Genomic DNA, 18,509 nt, shown 5'->3' on the forward strand with positions numbered 1-18,509 from the left:
TTCTTAGAAAACTTGTAAGAGAAAAACTAGGCAAAAAACCTAGCTGCCAAAACAAGACCTATGTAATTCTTGCGGCCATTAATATTAGGATTAATCTTCTATACAATGAAAATATATACATTTTTATCATTAGATGCATGACATATAGTTCGAATTTAAATTTAAAACTCAAATTTTGCAGATGTGTCGTGTATCCAACCGTGATAGTGTATACACCGTCAGTGTATATAATATTTACTCTTAATATAAACTCATATGTTGAATATAAATTTAAATAATGAAAACTCAAGTCCCATTTGAATTGCTATTTTTAGGAGTTTTTATATAAAAAAAGTACTGTAGCGATTTGATATATGCAACGTAAAATATGATTGAAAATTGTGTTTACGAAAAACACGAAATTTTTTTACAAAAAAAACACAATCCAAACTAAGTTAAATCGATATTGGTTGACACGGTATTATACTATTGAGTAACAAGCCTTCCACTTTTTATTTATAAAGAATTTGTGTGCTTGGGAGTCCTTGATGATTTAATAATTAAGTAAACTGAGATTTTACCATGACTGCAATTTTAGAGAGAAGCGAAAGTGAAAGCCTATGGATCGCTTCTGTAATTGGATAACCAGCACTGAAAACCGTCTTTACAGTGGATGGTTTGCTATTTTGATTATCCTTAACTAATTGACTGCAACTTCCATATTTTTTGTCGCCTTCATTGCTGCTTTGTTTGGATTGTATTTTTCTGCAAAAATTTTTTTACATTTTTTATAAATATATTTTTCAATTTATTTTTATCTCATAGATATCAAATCGTCACAGTACATCTTTGTTATATAAATTTCTAAAAATACCAATCCAAATAGGACCTGAGTTTTATTTATTTAAATCTATACTCAATATACGAGTTTATATTCAAAGTCGCAAGAATATTGCATCTTGCAACTTTTAATATAAACCCATATGTCGAGCATAAATTTAAAGAAAACTCAATTCTTTACAACACGATAGATGTAATTCTTTACAACACGATAGATGTAATTCTTACGACTTTTAATATGTTGTATGTTTGAATACACGATAGAAAAATCTTGTATGTTTGAATACAAATTTAAATAAACTCAATCTATAGATGTAATTCTTACGACTTTTAATATAAACTCGTATGCTTGAGTGTAAATTTAAAAGATTTTTCTATTCTGTGTCCTTAATGCACAGGATAAACATACAAAATATAAGGGTGGACAAACTTTAAATTTTAAACATTATCATCCCCACCGAATTCAAGAAACTTTAGCGAAAAAATTTTAAACAACTAATACTTGCAACTAACACTTGGTTCCTTCCACCTCTTCTATCATGTGCCCTTGGACACAGAATAAAAAAAATGTTAAATTTTTTCGAACAACTAACACTTGGTATTCCACCTCGTCATGTGCTCGAAGAGCACGGAATAGACGAACCGAAATTTAAATTTATAACTCATACAATTAAATCAATTAGACAGCTTTACACTAAAGATAATAAGAATTATACGAATCAATTTGAATTGAATAACACTCAACTTGCGCATCCTAGATCCAATCCAAATAGTTATGTTGACAAAAATTTCCAATCCAGGTAGCTAAGCTGATAAAAAGTTGTTCATGGCCTTCATTGACACCCTTATTTTATATATTTCCATCAACGAATTAAGAAAAGGAAAACATTAGGGGAAAGAAAAAATAAGAAGACATGGTTGCGGAGGGTTCGACTCCAGTGGGTTCTCATGTTAGCCAGAGGCAAGCGATGTTGGGGTCTAATTGATGTTACTTAGTTGACAAGTAGTTTTCGTAACGAATGACTAATTATTATCATAAATAAAAGTTAGTGCATTAGGATAAATAGATTATTGACAACCATACAATTATTTTGTAAAATATTATTATTAATTTTAATATACACAACTATTATAGGAATGCATTTGATGTTACTAATTACTCTTTTTTGCATACCAAATAGTGTTGTTCAACCAAAAATCGATCATCTTTTTGTTTTTTTAATGTTATGAATCAAACATATTTATATTGTATTTTAGATTAAAAACATAACAAGTGTTTAATTTCATTTTTAAACAAAATAGAAATAGGAAAACACTAATCGCAACAGAACAGCTGTACATTAGGATTATACGTCCAGTAGGTCCACGCTTGGGCTGGAGAAATTACAAACACTCTACGGAATTAATTTACAATCGCAATAAAAAAGATCATTATGCCTTTAATAAGATTTAAAGCACGAGATTCATTGAAATTAATTTTAATAGAACACAGTTCAGGGTTTTGTCTATACACTAACAAGCAGTGTATATAAGATTTATGAACTAATGAAATATTGGTCTAATGGGTAAGGTTGAAACTCCAAGTAATAGAGATCAATATTCAAATCTCCTCACTCGCTCACTACATTTTAAGTCCCATCCCTTCCTTACTAGGAAAAAAAATTTTTAAAAAGATTTATAACGCATGTACAAAAGATGCATTTTAAATTCAATTTTTTTTTTTATAATTGTTACCCCCTCCATACTTTCTAAGTCCCATCCCTTCCTTATTTGGAAAAATAAAAAAAGATTTATAATACATGTACAAAAATTACATTTTAAATTCAAATTTTTTATAATTGTTATTCATCCAACACTAATAATGCATACAGTCAAAATTAATTAATCTAACAGTTAAAGTAGACTAGATATATGCAGAGTCTTTCTAAGCAATTAAACTCGAATTTTTTTTTGATAATAACTAGACTAGATGTTATGACATAGTAGATGTTATGATATAGTTTAAGTGTCAACATTTTGAATGAAAAAAGGTCCATAAATATAAGGTAAGATAATAAAATAATACTAATTATTAGTGTATGCACTCACATAGTCAATTATGTGGGAAAATATTATACGAATTTGGAGCAACTACTTGTCATGTTTAGTAATTTTTGTCATGAGCCGATGAGACATTGATTTAGTGGGTAAGGTTGTGACTCCAGATGTTAGAGATCATGATTCAAATCTCCTTACTCCTTCCCTACTTTCTAAGTCCTACCCGTTCTTTATTGGACAATAATTTAAAAAATATTTATTACACATGTATAAAAATTCCATTTTAAATTCAAAATTTTTATAATTTTTATTGATCCAACACTAATAGTGTATCTATTCAAAATTAATTTATCTAATAGTTAAAGTAAACTAGATATATGTAGAGTCTTCCTAAGCAATTAAACTGAAAATTTTTTTTATAATAAGTAGACAAGATGTTATGATATAGTTTAAGTGTTAACATTTTGAATGAAAAAAAGTTCATAAATACAAAGTAGAATGATAAACTAATACTAATTAACCAACTACTTTTAGGGTAACTGGCTACCAAAAGATCATCAAGGTTCTATTTGACGTAGGTAAATGGATCAAATCCTTTGACTGGTCCACAAAAAAAAAAAAGATAAACTAAATAGTATATATATTCTTTTTTTTAAACAAACGAATAGTATATATATTCACACGCTAAGTTATGCTGGAAAATTTTATACGGGTTTGGACTTGTCATGTAATAATTGTCAGATGACTCAGATCCATAAAAAAGTTACGCATAAGGGTCCCACTTAAACATGCCAGGCGGATCTCATTTCGTCTATAAGTCGTGATATTCAAAATGGGGAAAAAAAATCGTTGTCCTTATTTTTCTTACTTCTTTGACAATATATTTGTTTAAGCTAATAACTTCCCCTGATTCCAAGGAATCGTTGAGCTATAAATCCAGGTGAGGTAGTAAGACTTAGGGTCTGTTTGGTTGGAAGTAAAATGTTTTCCTTGGGAAAATATTTTCCGTGGAAATAATTTTCCATGAAAATCATTTCCCTTTCATCATTTTTAGATGTTTGGTTAGCTTATTGAAAATATTTTCTTACTTCATTTTTCTGGTGTTTGTTTAACTTTTGAAATATTTTCACTTTTATCTCTATCTTTACTTTCTACACATTATAATTACATACTTCTTCTCATGCAAAATAAGAAAATTTATCTCATTGTTTAACTTTAAAAAATCTTGGAGAAATGTATATATGAATAAAAAATATCTCCTTAAGCAATAAACAAATTACTGGCCATTTAGTGTCAAATATCAATCACATGCAATGCTTATTGTGACATATATCTTGCACTCTCACTGCTGAAAGTTTCTCTAGAAAAGAATATCCCTATTATACATAATTAATTACTAGCATAGGATGAGTAGGATGAAGTTTTTTTTTTTTTGAATATACTAAGGAGAGGGTTGGGTTGGGTTAGGTGGTACGGGAGAGGGAGTGTAAGGAAGAGGTCTTGAGTTCGAGTCCTCCTGTTTACACACAAAAAAAAAGAACATACTATAAGATGTTTTCAGTAAATTTGGAACATATTACAGGCGGGATGCATGTATTTCGGAAAACAACTTCAGTAAGTTTGGAAAGAAAGTTGTTTTCCATAAGATGAGTGAAAATATTTTACATAGAAAAATGTTTTCAGTAACTTTTGTGCAACCAAACACGAGAAATTAGGAAAATATTTTCCTGAAAAACATTTTCACCCGAAACAAACGGACCCTTAGGGGTGCTTGTTTTACATATTGGAATCGGAAATGGAAATGGAATCATAGACTCTGATTTTGGAATTAAACTTTTCATTTCAATATCTAATTTGCTTCACACATTGGAATTAGCATCATTCCAATTCCTGATACTTGGTTTGACGAGTGTTTCGGAATTAAATGCAATTAAATTTCAAATTTACCCCTGATATAACAATTCTAATAAAACAAAAGAATTACACATACGACAAATTAATATCTCCATAATTGTAACTACAATAGTTATTAGCTTTGTTTTATAAAATTTAAGAAAATTATAAATCATAAAAAAATTAATAACAGAAAATAAATATAGTGGCTGCATTAACAAGGAGTAAATTCCTAAAAAGAGGGAGTTTTTAAACTAACTTTCCAAAGGGTGGCGATTTTTGAGTCTCTTCCCAAAGGGTGAAAAATACATCCAAGGAATGCGTTCTTCCAAATAAAAATACAACTTTCAAATACGTTATTTTAATTTTCATAAATTTGTTTAAATATGAAAAATTGGTTAAATAGCGCATAACATACCAGCTCTTTATGGAAAACTGGCAGATTTTGTAGTATATTTTGTACCAACTCTTTATGGGAAACATACCAGATCTTTATGAGAAAAATTGGTTAAATAGCGCTCAAAGGAAAAGTAGTATGTTTTGTATTTAACATAAATTAAATATGTGAAAGTTAAAAAAAAAAAAAAGAAATTGCTCATAACATACTAGCTCTTTATGAGAAATTGGCAGATTTTATATTTAATACCCATAATTATGAAATTGAAAGTTATTCAGGCAAACAATTTTATAAATAGATACAAGGCAACCAGAAGTTCACCCAAACTATACCAGTATTCACGGATCAAATAACCAAAAGATCAAGAATCGATTGACCCTTTGTTTCTGAGTTTCCATTGAATGCGTAATTCAAGAAAACACAGTGAGTAGCATGAGTGGAATAAAAGTGAGAAGGTGATGGGTTCAAAGCATAGTATTTTGGTCCAATTAGTGTTATTGTGTCAGATTCCCTTCTTTTTTTTTTATTTTTAGCTAACCAGTGAATAGCCTGAAAAAACAGAGAAGAAGGAAGAGAAAAACTTGCATACAGAGAAGAAAATTGCAGAGGCAACAGAGAAAAAAATTGTAGAATCAATGGAGAAGAAATTTTGGATAAGAGATGAAGAAGAAGAGATAGGAAATCTGATGAAGAAGAAGAACAGAAAGTGCGGCGTGTGATGGAGAGAAAGAGAGGGTAGGTCCGTCATAAATATTATCTGAGGGAATCAATTGAGGGTTTTGTCCAAAATCTCCCAATTTGTTAGGGAATGGGATAAGTCCGATTTTTTTAGAAATGATTCCAAAATTTGCATTCCAATAGATTTAACCCAAGCAACAAATAAGGGATTCATTTCTTTCTGTGATTCCCAAACCCTTTAACCAAGCAGCTAGTAAACTGAGGAGGAGGAGGAGGAGGAATTGAATTGCGTAGAATGGAGAAGATGAATTTTCAATATTTCTAGCCTATAGAGACGTCCAATGTGTCGGAAGGATGGTGTATTCCTCTGCATTTTTGCGTATATGCACTTGTGCTCCTTTTAAGTTTTAAGGGTTTTTATGGGCATAATGGAAAAAAGAGTTGTTCAACATTCCCCCAAAATTGATTAGTGAAGTATTATCATTACTCTAAGGTTGTGGCTTTTGATTTTTCATTTAGAATCTGCCCACTGGGGTTTATAAAATGCAAAACATGCTGATAGTGAGTTAACTGACCGGAGAGAATAGTTCGAATACCTGTCTCGTAAAATAACTATGGTGAAATGGTGCCTCTTAAATCACTTCTCAAGGAACTTTAACTTCATTAACCAACCATATAGATAAAAAGAGGGAAACGCCCCTGCCATCTAGGATGGTCATCCGCCCATGTGGCGCGTGCGGATTGACTGGTGGTGATGATGTGGAGCTGATGTTGGACAAATTTTTCTTCTCCTTTTTTGTCTCCTCTTTTTTTTTTATCAACCAAACAGCGCCTATGGGATGAATCTTCAACCACTTTTTTCTCCGCTTTCTCTCTCTCTCTCTCTTTCATTCAAGTGCAGAAGCATTTGTCGATGTCAACAACTCTTTAGGACCAGTTCTTATTGCTATTATCCTCTGGACAAAATTCCCTCTTCTTTCTTTCTGTCTTTCATTCAAAACATAGCAACATCAATCAATGTCAAGAGCTCTTGAAGACCGGTTCCCAGACAAAACTCCATTTTTTCCATAAGACCCAGAGGTCTCCCCTCAATTTCTGGCATTTGATTGTACTTGGAAGAGATTGCAATATCAATTGGAGGGTCTAGATTTTTTTCTTCTTCTGAGGAGTGGGTGCTTAGGATTTGATGGACGATGGGCTCGAGACAGAAAATGGCTGGTAAGCTTCTTCCCCTTCCACTTCCGGTTCTCCCTCTTGTTCTTCTTCATCTTCCTCCCTCCCTCGAGCAGTTAGGGCTAATTTTTTCTGTTTTTCTGAAAATTTTCCTAATATTTCTATTTTCTTGGCTAAAAGCAGCAAATCTTTTTTTCCCATCTCTTTTGTGTCCTTTTGTGAAACAATGAGAAAGGGGAAGGTCAATATTTCATCTCTGCTATCTGGTGTGAATTCCTAGAATGCAGATATGGTACTTTTCTTCCCTTTCTTTCCATGATTAATGTCTCTATTTCATTTCTATTTTATCGTTGATTTTTTATTTTTAATTAGAAGAAAAACTTTTAATATGGTCCGTGATGATGAATAATTGATGATTAGCTGGCTTTTAGATATTTATTTACTTGGTGTTTTGTTGTTCCATCTTTCGTTCTTGCCCTTCTTGGATTTTTCTAGAGCTGGGAGGAAAAATGGCCACCCGTGAAAAACAACTGGTAAGGAAAAACATAAGTTTTGTTATATCATTCTCATTTAATTTTGTCCCTTCCACTCCCAATTTAGGATTTGATGGACGATGTTTTTTTCCTTTTTTTTTGTTCTTTTGGTGTTACTTTTCCGAGTATATAATTAGTTGTTGTTACAGGAAGGAATATGAAGACTTGAAGTTGACATCTCTAAATAGTTAAAGCTGGTAATATTTATTTGTGTTCTACTATTTATCCTATAAACCATAGTCTTTTTCTATAAACAGTTTCTCTCACCTAATTTAGCCTATTTTTGTTTATTGAGGTTTTTGTCAGAGAAAGGATAAAGGTAAAAGTGATTGGAAAAATGAGCAAATTTCTTCAAGTGTGTTTTGTGTTTTGGGTTTTATTGTCTTTGTCAAAGTAAATTAGATATGAATATATTTTTTTTCTCTATGTTCTTTTCTTTCCTTGGCTGGTGAACATGATGAATCTGTTATTTAAATTACCTGGTATTCTTGGTAATGTCAAGATTTGGGAAGTTGTATGATGAAATCTTTATTTCATAGTCGATTTTTCTGGTTTTGTGGTTTTAATGTGCAAAGTGAAATCATTATTATGACTAAATTCCTTGAAGATGTTTTCACCAGTTCATGATTCATGAATGCATTTTTTTTTTCACAAACGTTAACCGTTATATATATGATAAACCCTTGATAATACAAGAATTAATTACAAAAAGGGGCTACTACCCTCATTTGTTTCCTCACTAAATCCATCAGCCAAACTGGGAAATCTTGTTCCCATTCCATATCATTCACTAGTTGAACAGCAAACTTAGATAGAGCATGGCTGATTTCATGATTCATGAATGCATAGTTATATGAATTAGGTAAATGAAGTTTCAAAAGCAAAATCCATGTAATCTACTATGAAGATACAGTCTTTGCTCTTTTAAATTATTGAAGAAACTTGGGTTGATCTTTCGTTGGAAAAAATATGTTCAGAAAATAGTATCCCTGTGCTTCACAGTATTGACCTTTGATGTTGGACCCAATTTCGCATTTTTAGAAAAAAAGAAAAATTGGAAAATAATGCATAGAAACTTCTCTAAAATTTAATTCCACATATATATACAGTATTTTGTTCCCTTTGGGGAAATTTCATCAGTGACATTATTTTTATTGTTTGATTTTTGTTGGTAAGACTTGCTTTTATACTCTCTCAGTAGATTTCTTCTCTTATTTCTGTTATTGCTATTTTTTATGAATTCTTCTTTCTTCTTAGCAACTTTAAAGGTTCTTTTCTCTATATGAATGTGTTATTATTGGGGTACATCTAATCCTAATCCTATTTCTGTAGTAGGAAATGACCATACTTCGGGTTTTGTTACCGAAGGATCTACTCAATTGCATGGTGCTGCCTAGACAAGTGCCTCACCCTGCTCTACAGTATCACTGATATTTCCGCCAGCCCTAGGCATGAATTCAAATGCTGAATGGAATGGGTATCAGGTAGTTTGTTTCTGACATCACTTCTCTATTTTACACTGCATTTGTCTGCTTGAGGGCATTTATTGTAAGATCATGTGTTTAATGTCCATCTGATGTTCAAATTGTGGTAGTATCTGACAGATGGTGTTATCTTTGCTTGTTGAACACCGTATATGAATTTCATTTGATACATTAGATGTCACAGATGCTTTTGAAAATTTGTCACTGTTTCCAATTTGTGCTTGTCAATGTGTAAGGTTTAACATATGGGGTAATAGTGTAGTGAACAAGAGATGAAGAAACTAATTCTTATCTTTTTGTGCCGCGGTAGACTATCTTTTTACTCACCTTTACTGTGATGAAGATCTTCAGATACTGTGTTTTTTTTTCCTCAGGACTTTGAAGTTAATTGAAGTTAACAGTCATTGTTGTTCTCTGTATCTCTTTTGAAAATTGACAGGAGGCTCTCATTCCCATACTGCATACAAAGTCATCTTTAACTGCTTTGTTGTTCCTTTTTTTTATGGTATATATGCATAAGCAAGCAATAGTGCTTTTAAGGTGGATTTATTCCAGATGGATCATGATCTCCTTTAAAAAATGTTCCCATGGCATGAAAAGAGAAATCCATCATTAAATAAAATGGGTTTGCTGACAGTTAGCTTTGCATGCGCTCCGGAGGCCAAGTCTTGTCCCCTATTTGTAACTTGTGATTTGTGCTAACAATATTGAAGTATTGTTTTAAAAAAAAAGGGGTTTGTAGAAACATTTCAAACAATTAGAGATTAATGTGGAGAGAGGTAAGAGAAAATTAATAAGCTCAATTTGCAAAGAGGAAATAAATCTCGATTTTTGTTTGAAACACTATGAACCTCAGATTATGTACATGCAACCAACCAAAAATAAATAAATACATAAAACAGAGAGAGAAAGCAGTCAATAGATTCATAACTTTCATCATGCATGTGAAATTAGTTGGTAAAGTGAAGCTGTTAATTATTGTACGAAGTATTTCCATTGTAAATATAAGCTGCTAGATGCTTGTTACTGCCGATGAAGCTCTAAAGTTTTTATATTTAGTTTTAGCTCTCTGGTACCAGTTTTTATTGCTTACTTCCGGTAATAATGTCCGCACTTGATTTTTTTTAGGACTGATGTTCCTCCAACATTATCTGTTTTTTTTTTGTCAAACATTATCTGGAGGGTTGTTTTAACTTCCTTGCAAGGATGTCTCTTGAAATGGATTATGTTTGGAATAGATGTGTTTCCATCTGTTTATATGAATATGTTATTATTAAGGTACATCCTATAGTGGTTTTTCCTCACAAAAAAAGCATGTCTTTGTGTTTGTGTTCCTAAAAATTTTTCTAAACTTCTCAATCATTATACGGAATGCAAGTCATGGTTTTCTTTTCTTTTTTTATCTCTCTCTCATAAAGATTTAGCTGACTTTTTCAATATATTTTTTTAGTAGATTATGTTGGACTTGGAGAGATGGCTGTGTTTTTCATTTTCTTTCTTCAAGTGGAAGAAGATGAAGAAGAGTGAAGACAAAATGATTGTGATTTTAATGGAAGTTCCAACATTATTTTATTCACGAAGTGATTATTAACTTAATAATTTTTTTTACAGTTTCCTTTTTTTCCCTCTTCTAAAACTCGCTTATTGTTTTCATGGCAGTTATGTGATAGAAGAAGAATGAACAGCAACTATTGGTAGGTTTTTCCTTTTAGTTATTTCATGTCTTTTCTTTCATGCAAAATGTTTGTTAAACTCCTAGCTCACAAAGGGCATTCCTTATGGTTCCCTGGGTTTTTAAGAACTAGAGAAGTAAGCATTTTTCATGTTTGTTTCTTTCTTTTGTCTCTTTTATCTTGTGCTTCAATTATTTTTTTTCCTAAACATATGTTCAAGTGGAAAAAATGGAACAAGGCTTCCTTTTATGTGTATGTGCAGTTAAAAAGTAGATGATTATTTTGAGCAAGATAATGAACAAATGATAAATTGTGAGATTGGCATTTAATGGATGGGAAGATGTCTTGCTGGATTTATCTCACGTCAGAGTGTTCCAATCCTTTCTATCAAAAACAAAAAAACTATTCCCTCTTCTTTCTATGCAAAAACAATTTTCCCCTCTTTGCTGGTGGGTGAAATACAAATTCCTGTATCTGCAACAAAAAGGTTGGGCTCAATGTTGAGAAAACTAATTGATCCCATTTAAAAATTTTTCCTATCTCAAGCCTCTCCTACTCGAGGCTTTTGTCTCAAAAAATCCTTCTGTTTTTATCTTCCTTTCTTTCTCTCTAAAAACTGCTGGATTCTCCATTCCTATTTTATATATACTTTTTTCTCTTGATTAAATTTTCAACAGTAATTTTCTACTACCTTTACCCCCATTCCATAGGTATTTCATAGGTAATTTTCTTTTATTTTTTTTTTGGATTTGGATCAACATTGCCTAGAATGTCATGCTTGCTTTGCTAAGCATGCTATCTACAGAACTTATTCAATGCTTGGCTTAAAACCTTAGGCTATTAACATTTGAAGTAGTTAATTTCAAACCATGTGAAGTGTGTGAAGTATGTCCCAATTAACCATGATTAACAAACTAATACTGATTGTGACAATCATGGAATAGTGTACTTGATAAATCTACTTTGAAACTGGTGTTCTTAATAATATTAAGGTTAGCAAAACTTTATAACCAACATTGGACTAATTTTGAGATTTTACAAAAAAAAAGATAAAATGGACAGCAACTCATAGAAACTTATTTATTATTTGCCTTCCCTATATATTTAGAGTTTTGCATTTCACTTCAGGGGTTTTTAATGGTCATATGTACTTGTGTTTTCTTTCTATAGGAATAGAACATATATCGAAAGTTTGATTAAACAAGTTGTTGCAAAAGACTCAACAATCCATGTAAACCCTGTGAATATTGAATAGGAGCAATGTTGAAATATAATTGAAGACCAATTTTTTAGATGAATATTGCCTTTACTGTTTTTCTTTACACTTGTGAATATTGCCTTCACTATTTTTCTTTACACCTGAAAATTTTATAGATTCTTGATGCTGGAGTAATATGAACATTATTGGAAATAAAAGTTGAATTACATGACCTTATTTAGAGTTGCATGTATTTTGGCTTTTGGGATGGAGTATGTCATTAGAATATAAAGACATCCTCTCTGGAGAAGTTTCTGCTTCATTTTTACTTTTTAGGATCTTTCTAGCCTATTTGATTGCATGATCATTTTATTTCCTTTTTCACCTTATCTTCCATTGACATTTTGTGTAAATTGCACAGCTTCATGATCAAGTTGTAGAAATGTTTACTTGCATACCATCTCTAGGGATCTATCACATCTAATACTTTCACTTTGGTAAGAACTCGGGTTACCAAGCAAGACACTTTAGCTTACCTGTAAGAATCTTTTCATTTCTGGACTTTGACAACTACTGTACCCAAAACAAAGTACCAAAAAAAAAAAAGAAAAGTTTCTTGCTTGTGAAATGGGTTGATTAATAGAAGGGGTGACTAATTTTGTATGAGACTATTAGTAACCAAAAGTGCAGATGTTTGTTGAATTTGTCCGGTCAATATTGGCATCATTCAAGTCTCTTGATTTATTTTGAACTTGGTTTTTCAGCAGTAATCTAATTTTGATGGATTATATCTTACTTTCTTTTTTGTTATTATACATGGCAGGTTATCAATAGTTTCTTTCAAAAGTTGCTCATTCACTTCTGGGACGAGTACAAATGACAGAAAGTTGTTATTTTTGGTTAAGTTAAAATATGTATTTATCGGAATCATGGAAGTTCAAGTTCATGTTTCAAGATTCTACAATACTAATTTTAGTGTTTTATGTGAATTCCTTGACTATGAACAAGTGTCAAAGTTTACACTGTTAGACAAATTGTAAATGCAACTTTTTATAGTTTAAAATCTTTTACAATTGTAATAATATGTTTTTTCATAAAAAATTTATCTTTAGAGGGCAATAATTAGGTAAGATTAAAATTTCACACCGTGCATTTTTTTTATCCTTGGTTTCGTTACAGGCATTTTGTAATGAGAACATAACTGGGTACGTAAATTTTAGAACTGTTCACCGCGCAATTGCACGGTGATCCCTCCTAGTATTATGCATATTTGTTGAATTTCTTCCCAAGGAGCAAATTTTTTTTTTCTTTTTGCTTTGGATTTGCTGCAGGTATATCATATAATGTTAATGGAAAAGGAAAGGAGAATCGATATGGAGAAATGGTAACTCTTTTTTTTCTTAGACTATTCAACGGAAGTCGAGGCGAAGGCCGAATCGGATGATTCTTTTGTTCAATATAGGTGAGACTTCCTCTTAGTTCTCCGGAAGTTGTTGATTGAGGAGCCGAGGGTAGTTGATAGGATGCATTTTAGTGGGTATTTTGGGCATTATTGCACAATGAATTGACTAAATATTTTCATTAATTGGGTGGATTCTACTAATATTTTGTTTGGATGCTAATTGGAGGAAGTGGTGAAGAAAAAAGTACTGAAAATCGTCATTCCAGCAGACTCCCAGTTTGGCGTGCCCACGCCTAAGTATGATGTCCAAAGCTGGATTTGCGGGATTGTTGGCCACGTGCAAACTTCCAAATATTTGGAGATTCCTTCGCGGGGGACAATTCTGGAACAATGCTGACTTAGCCAATTTGCACGTGAAGAGTCATTTGGCAACAAGACTTGAATTGGATTTCAATTGATTGGGTTCCTTCTTTGACTAAAAGTGCTGACCCACAAAAGCAGGAAGACTACTGGGTCTCTTTTGGAGACAGCCGCACGAGGACTCTATAAATACAATCCCTTCGCTGGCTTCAGGAGAGCTCTCTCTCTCGGCAGAAACAAGTTTTAGTTTAGGCTTTTAGCATAGTTTTAGATTTTCTTTTCTTAGCTCTTTCGCATGGTTGTTCTCCATTAATGGAGGACTAATCTCTTAATTCTAGTCAAGGGGACAACTGAAGACTTGGTTCAACAATTACTGTGAGATCGAAATTATTTTAATCGCTTCCTCATTTATTGGTATTTATGTGTTTCCTGTTTTTAATTGTTTTAGTCCTTATGTATGATTGATTAGTGCGCAATAATTAATTATTCATATAGGCTATTTTGCTAAATGGAGGTAATTGAATCCGGAATTGTTCGTTATCTCTATCTTAGTAGCAACTGGCGTAATTGGATTTATGTCAGGGGAGCATACGATCTAGTTTAAACAAACCCTCGTAGCGTGTTTGTTAGTTAGGATTGGGCCTTTCTAATTATTAATGCAATTTAGAAATTAAATTCTACGGTCGTACCTAGGGTTATTTTTGGGTTAGAGAAATAGCTAACGGTCGTACCTTAACTATCGAGAAATTAAGGAAGGGTTGGTTGTTTATCGCGTGCATGATAACTATAACTAATCTATTACTAAATGTTGAAATTATTTCTGCATCAATGATCAGTGTATGAACCATTTCTGAAGTGTACCATTGGCTAGAGTTTTCCCTTAATTATTCCTCTTAATCAATTATTTTCTGCAGTTAATTTATTTAGTTAGCATTTAATCCAAAACCCCCCATACTCTGGACTCTAGAAGAAATGAATTATCCCCAGTCCCTGTGGATTCGACCCTGCTCACCGCTATATACAAAATCTGTATTTTTCTCGAGTAGGTATTTATTATTGTACAGGTTCGGCACCTGTCAGTAGTTGCTGAGATAGAAGCAGTCCCGGTTCGTGCACATATATAGTTGCTAAGATTTCTGATGCTTTTGCAATTTTTGGTCTGAAATGGACCATTTCTGAACCATTATAAGTAGATGGAGACCAACTTTGGTGACGGATTGAGGCAGAACATGATGGTTTTAATTTGCAAAGGAGAAAATACGGTTCCGGAGATATTGCGATCCTTTTTCGTAAGGATAAAGCTAGAATCCTGATTAATTAGAAAGGATGAAGAAGTTTCCAGATTATTAGGATTCCAGCGAACCTGAGGCACAGAGGATGTCCAGAAATTTGGAAGGGTAACCTTTGCCTTCTCTTGCTTTCTGTCTTGATTAACTTCCTTGATCTTACCTCTTCATTTGATGTTACTCTTTCCACGGTGCTTTTGTTATGCTTTTTCATGTCTTTGTTCCTGTTTTTATTGTGCCCCATTTCACTTCTTTGATCCATATGTTATTTGTTGAGAAAGTTGGTGAGGTTTTGGGAAAATGATGCTAAATGAGACACTAGTTTCCAGATGAGGTAGCTTTTTGTTTGCCAAATGGGAGGTTTTAGGGTTCAAATATAGGCTACACCATGACACAGTGCTTGTTCTCTAAGCATGGCGACTGAAAATAAGAACTGTTGCTTTTGTCCTGGAGTTTTGAAATTTTACGTTTTAAGCAAGGAGAAAGGGCTTTTCTCTCATTTTATTTTTCTCCTCAGTTTGGGACCGGGTGAATATCTAGGCTAAACGCCCATGTTGCAGACAGCATTGTAGCCATGCTGATATTACACCAACACCGTCTATGTATTATTTCGCACAGTCCCTTATCTTTTAGCAGATTCTCTGTATCTTACCTTGGCACTGCAGATGTTACTTAAGAAAGGGCAATTTTCTCTATAACTGATTTGTCAAAACAAAGTAAAACTCTATGACGTCTTTCTGATAATTTTTTTTTTCAGAGTAATCTTCTCTCCCTGTTTATGAAATCTTGCTGCATAATTTGTCTCTTGCCAAGGTCAACAGAAGGTGATTATTTATGCTTGTTGTTATTACACTTAGTGGCAAGTCCAAGAAACTTGGTTGTGTGGTTAGCTGAAGAGTTGTATCTGTGTGGTGACGTTGTTTTAACAGTCATTGACTCAGTATATATATAACTTCTCTATTCAGTATATCACCAAATTAGCTCTTGTGGCGTACTAATTTAGTATTCACACATTGCACGTCTAAGTAAGAGTTCAAAAATATGTTGTTCTCTAAAGGTTCTATCAATTAGCATGTGCAGTTTATCATGATCATCATCATCATCATGATGGTATGATTTTATTCAATTTTGTGATTTGGAATCGTTATGATTAATGAACCAGCGTTGGAAAGACTTGCTACCAAAATGCATAGTTGGCTATCAAGTGCCTATTTGAGAGTACTGTTCTATTACAGGAATCAACCAGTTGAATATGAAAAGAGAAATGGGGAACCAAAATGCATCAGGAATAAAAGGCATGTTTGCATCAAATGCTCAAGTCTTTAGTTTCTTATGTTTGAACTTATATGTGTAATTGATGACCATGTCTAATTTATATCTATCTGCTGTAGAAGAGGAGAAAGCAACAGTTAAAGTTCCACAAGAACCCCAGGAAGCAGCTCGTGAAGACGAAATGAAAGGAGAAATCACATAATTTCTGAAGTTCAGACAGGAGAAAACAGAATCTTATAGAAGGTGAAACTAAAAGGTGCTTGCTATCTTTTGTTAATGCAATCAGCATTTTAATGGGTGCCATCAAATTTAGCATCTCTATGACGCGAGCATATTGATGCAAGTTCATTGCGGTTACTCATAGTTTTCATCTTTACTCTTCTAAGCACTACACATGTAGGAAATACTGTTGAAAATCTAGAATATCTTTTTCTATGTATATCCCATGATTTCTGCTATATCCCAAGATTTCTGCTCTATTTTAGGATAGAATAATTTACTCATAATGTATTTTAGGATAGAATAAATTAGCTCCTAATTTTTAGGAAATTACAGATTTCATGGAATTGACAAAAGTCAAATTCCATTTGTATAAATGTTGTACAGAGTCTAGAACAAAAGATATGACAGAACAATTCAGTTTTTCTTTTTGTTCATGGTATCAGAGCTTTTGCTCTTGGGACCTCTTCTTGTCAGCCTTCATTGCTGAGTGCTTTCCTCTTTTCAAGTCTTTATTGCCAAGTGCAATTTCCAGCCTTCATTGCTGATTTTTTTTCATTAGGCCTTCATTGCCAATTTTTCTTTGAAACCTCCACCATATCTGAAACTGAAATATCAGAAATTCACTCCAATACCAAATCAGAAGAGACCTCAAATATTCCACAAACAGGGGATTTGCAGAGTATCCAGGCAGCCTACAGGCTCAACGGAAAAAACTATTTGAATTGGTCACAATTTGTTCAAACATTTCTCAAAGGAAAGGGCAAAATCAGCCACTTGCTTGGAACTGGACCGAAAAAGGGAGATCCTAAATTTGTTGCTTGGGATGAAGAGGATTCTATGGTCATGTCATGGCTGTGGAACTCTATGTTACCTGAAATAAGCGATACTTGCATGTTCCTACCAACAGTTCAAGATATATGGACTACTATTCGACAGACCTATTCAAAGGCAGGAGATGCTGCCCTAATCTATGAGATCAAAACAAAGATTTCGGCCACTAAACAGGGTAACCTTTCTGTTACTCAATATGCCAACCTTCTGCAAAATCTATGACAGGAACTAGATCAATATCGGTGTGTTTAGATGGTGTGTAGTGAAGATGCAGCCACCTTCAAAAACTTTATCGAAAAGGATAGAGTTTATAACTTCCTTGCAGGTTTGAATATGGAATTTGATCAGGTCAGAGTCCAGATATTGGGGAAGGAAAGATTATCATCTCTGAATGAGACAATATCATTGATTCGAGCTGAAGAGAATAGGCGAGAAGTCATGTTAAAGCCTAAAACATTAGAAGACTCGGCAATGATTTCTACAAAGTCAAATAAAGACACAATTTGGTGCACGTACTGCAAAAAATCACGCCATACACGAGATGATTGCTTCAAACTCCATGGGAAAGGACAAGTCCTTAGTCGTAAAGAAGGATTCAAAGGAGGAAAAGCCCACTTAACTGCTGGAGAAGATCAAACACAAGAAAAATCCAACCAGGCTGGTATGGGAGAATTCAAGAAAGAAGAAATCGAAAAACTAAGAAACCTCCTAAATTCCCTTGAAAAGTCCTCTAGTACGTGTTCATTGGCTCAATCAGGTAAGTACCTTAACTCTTATGCTTTAAGTGCCTCAAGCATATCTTCTCTAGGCTTTTGGGTCATCGACTCAGGAGCTACTGGCCATATGACTCACAGTCCGATCAGATTTAGAACATACAACCCATGTCCTGGAAATAGAAAAATTACTGTTGTGGATAGATCTCCTATAACTGTTGCAGGCTAAGGGACAGTAAATCTATCAAATTCTTTGTCCCTAAATAATGTGTTGCATGTCTCAAAATTGTCCTCCAATCTCATATCCATCTATCAAATTACCAAAGATCTGAACTGTAGAGTAATTTTCTATTCTACTCATTGTGTTTTTCAGGATTTGGTTACGGGGAGGACGATTGGACTTGCTAAGGTAAATGATGGGCTTTATTGCCTTGAGGAGATGAGTGGCAACAAGAAGAACAAAAATCAGTTATCCCTCACCTGCTCCTCAAATAATAAATCTGAAATTTGGTTTCATCATTTCCTTCTTAGTCATCCA

The 18,509-nt window shown here is 33.1% G+C and overlaps 1 long non-coding RNA gene across 5 annotated transcripts; it reads left to right on the forward strand.

The window, feature by feature from the left end:
• Positions 1–6,659: 6,659 nt before the first annotated feature.
• LOC140015537 (uncharacterized) lies at positions 6,660–14,064 on the forward strand. Of its 5 annotated transcripts, none has more exons than XR_011822187.1 (8): positions 6,660–7,042; positions 7,181–7,289; positions 7,493–7,530; positions 7,680–7,727; positions 8,863–9,014; positions 10,465–10,708; positions 13,217–13,347; positions 13,514–14,064. It is a non-coding gene; the product is annotated as an uncharacterized lncRNA (long non-coding RNA). The 5 variants fall into 5 exon arrangements; XR_011822188.1 differs by having other exon boundaries at positions 13,518–14,064; XR_011822189.1 differs by having other exon boundaries at positions 13,557–14,064.
• The last annotated feature ends 4,445 nt before the right edge of the window (positions 14,065–18,509 follow it).

Source organism: Coffea arabica, chromosome 10e (genome assembly GCF_036785885.1).
Source record: "Coffea arabica cultivar ET-39 chromosome 10e, Coffea Arabica ET-39 HiFi, whole genome shotgun sequence".
In the NCBI taxonomy this organism is placed as follows: domain Eukaryota; kingdom Viridiplantae; phylum Streptophyta; class Magnoliopsida; order Gentianales; family Rubiaceae; genus Coffea; species Coffea arabica.